The sequence below is a fragment of the Cryptomeria japonica genome, unplaced genomic scaffold, assembly GCF_030272615.1.
Source record: "Cryptomeria japonica unplaced genomic scaffold, Sugi_1.0 HiC_scaffold_408, whole genome shotgun sequence".
In the NCBI taxonomy this organism is placed as follows: Eukaryota; Viridiplantae; Streptophyta; class Pinopsida; order Cupressales; family Cupressaceae; genus Cryptomeria; species Cryptomeria japonica.
This window is the reverse complement of record NW_026729229.1, coordinates 45,001-48,469: the sequence shown is the minus strand read 5'-3', so window position 1 is coordinate 48,469 and position 3,469 is coordinate 45,001.

Below are 3,469 nucleotides of genomic sequence, written 5' to 3'. Positions count from 1 at the left end.
TCGCCGCATCCCTCGCCTCGCACCCCGATTGCTATGCTGTGAGGCTCCTCGGCCGCCTTGGAACTATCTGTGTATCGGACGCATCGCGGGATAAGGGGTTGGCAGTGGTAGTCGCCCCAAGCGCATCCGATGCTTGGACCATTCCGAGGCGGCCCTGCAGCCTCTTCCGTCTAGCCGTTGGGGCCATCTCGCCGCATCCCCCACCTCGCACCACGATTGCTATGCGGTGAGGCTCCTTGGCCGCCTCGGAACTATCTGTGTATCGGACGCATCGCGGGATAAGGGGTTGTCACTGGTAGTCGCCCCAAGCGCGTCCGATGCTTGGACTATTCCGAGGCGGCCCTGCAGCCTCTTCCGTCTAGCCGTTGGGGCCATCTCGCTGCATCCCCCACCTCCTCGGCCGCCTCGGAACTATCTGTGTATCGGACGCATCGCGGGATAAGGGGTTGGCAGTGGTAGTCGCCCCAAGCGCGTCCGATGCTTGGACTATTCCGAGGCAGCCCTGCAGCCTCTTCCGTCTAGCCTTTGGGGCCATCTCGCCGCATCCCTCGCCTCGCACCCCGATTGCTATGCGGTGAGGCTCCTCGGCCGCCTGGGAACTATCTTCGTATCGGACGCATCGCGGGATAAGGGGTTGTCACTGGTAGTCGCCCCAAGCGCGTCCGATGCTTGGACTATTCCGAGGCGGCCCTGTGGCCTCTTCCGTCTAGCCGTTGGGGCCATCTCGCCGCATCCCCCACCTCGCACCCCGATTGCTATGCGGTGAGGCTCTTCGGCCGCCTTGGAACTATCTTCGTATCGGACGCATCGCGGGATAAGGGGTTGTCACTGGTAGTGGCCCCAAGCGCGTCCGATGCTTGGACTATTCCGAGGCGGCCCTGCAGCCTCTTCCGTCTAGCCGTTGGGGCCATCTCGCCGCATCCCCCACCTCGCACCCCGATTGCTATGCGGTGAGGCTCCTCGGCCGCCTTGGAACTATCTTCGTATCGGACGCATCGCGGGATAAGGGGTTGTCACTGGTAGTCGCCCCAAGCGCGTCCGATGCTTGGACTATTCCGACGCGGCCCTGTGGCCTCTTCCGTCTAGCCGTTGGGGCCATCTCGCCGCATCCCCCACCTCGCACCCCGATTGCTATGCGGTGAGGCTCCTCGGCCGCCTTGGAACCATCTTCGTATCGGACGCATCGCGGGATAGGGGGCTGTCACTGGTAGTCGCCCCAAGCGTGTCCGATGCTTGGACCATTCCTAGGCGGCCCTGAAGCCTCTTCCGTCTAGCCGTTGGGGCCTTCCCGCCCCATCCCTCGCCTCGCACCCCCGATTGCTATGCGGTGAGGCTCCTCGGCCGCCTTGGAACCATCTGTGTATCGGACGCATCGCGGGATAAGGGGTTGGCACTGGCAGTCGCCCCAAGCGCGTCCGATGCTTGGACCATTCCGAGGTGGCCCTGAAGCCTCTTCCGTCTAGCCGTTGGGGCCTTCCCGCCCCATCCCTCGCCTCGCACCCCGATTGATATGCGGTGAGGCTCCTCGGCCGCCTTGGAACTATCTGTGTATCGGACGCATCGCGGGATAAGGGGTTGGCACTGGTAGTCGTCCCAATCGCATCCGATGCTTGGACCATTCCGAGGCGGCCCTGCAGCCTCTTCCGTTTAGCCGTCGGGGCCTTCCCGCCGCATCCGTCGCCTCGCATCCCGATTCCTATGCGGTGAGTCTTCTCGGCCGCCGCGGAACTATACCTGTTATTGCTACTGCATCCTTCGGCTGGTAACCTCCTCTGCCGCCTTGGAACGTTCTCTTTGTCGGACGCGTCGCGGGATAAGGGGTTGGCACTGCTAGTCGCCCCAAGCGCGCCCGATGCATAGACCGCTCCGAGTCGACCTTGCTTTCAGCCTCTCACATGCATAGACCTCTCTGAGTCGACCCTGCAGCCTCTCACGTTTAGCCTTTGGAATCTCGCCTCACAACATGATTGCTATCCTTGATGCATCCCTTGCCTCGAGCCCTGATTGCTTTCTTGGCTGCATCCCTCCTCTCCTCACAGCCCGGTTGTCATCACTGCTTCATCCGTCGCTTCATGCATTCTGGCTGCTGGGCCCTTCCCACCGCACACCTCGATTGCTATCTCTTCTGCATCACACACCCCGATTGCTATCTCTGCTACATCCCTCGGCTCTCACTTCTGCATCCTTCGCCTCACACCTCGATTGCTATCAATGCTGCATCCGTAACCTCACACCCCGATTGCTATGCGGGGAGGCTCCTTGGCCGCCTTGGAAATTTCTGTGTGTCGGACGCACCGCGGGATAAGGGGTTGGCACTGGTAGTCGCCCCAAGTGCGCCCGATTCTTAGACCGCTTCGAGGTGACCTCGTAGCCTCTTTCGTCCAGGCTTCCTGCCTTCAACGCCCTTTTTACACCTCGATTGCTATGCGCGGGCTCGTTGGCGTCTATCACCTCTCTGCGAAGAGTGGCACGATGATTGTTGGGGTAAATCGTAGCAGTCCGATCTCTGGCCTTGGGCCATTGTGAGGGCTGATCGATTTCCTGTGCGCATCTCGTGTTCGCCCAGTAACAGACTCGACGACTTGTAATCGGTCTTGTTCCCGATTGTTCCTGGAGGTAGTCTTCGGAACTCTTGGATTTGACCTGTCACTCGAACTGTCCTCTTCCGAGGATGCTTGTGTGTGTGTGCTTGTGCCATTTCCTTGGCGGTATTAACGAGATATTAAAGAGCGGAGTGAGCGCCTCGCCCAGCTATGTTTGGGGCTCTCACTCCCTTACCCGGTGTGCGACCGCTTTGCACGTAGGTTGCGGAGCATCGCGACTCTTTCGATGTTTGGCGGTTGTCTTCCGGTGATGCGTTGGTCCCGAAGTGCACGTTACTAGCATTTCTGCCATTGTTCTCGATCTTTGGCACGTTCCTTCGTTGCAATTGGATATATATCTCCGTTTATACGCGCAGGCTTCTCCCGCCTATTCAGCGCTGTCCCACTCTCAGCACTCTCGTGGTCTCCTTGGCTTCTCTCTCCCGTGAGCGAGCTCTCTTCTCGAGTCTTTTCCATGTCCCATGGAGGTTGCCTTGCGAAATTCGGGCACACAAACGTGACCGGATAAGAGCGGAATTGCCTATGAGGAGAAGCTCACCTTAGGGAGCAGCAATGCCGAGTGTTTCGACAGAGGGTAGAGGGGGCGTTGTTTGGGCGGTTGCACAAAAGAGTGCTACGTTTGCACTGAAGGTTGCTTCTTCGTCTCCGACGAACTCTTCGAGGCAAAAAAGCTTGTTTACGGGGTCGAGGTGGGACTGTTCGTGCGAGTTGCGCCACCAAAAGTGCGTAGGGGGCATATACCTGGGAAATGGATGTCTCTGAGTGGCCTTACTCGGTCGCGTGCACGGTGCATTCTCTAACGGCAGGACTGTCGCGAGCATGTGCGGTTCGGATGTTTTCGGGTAAAGGGTTCCGTACGGGATGTT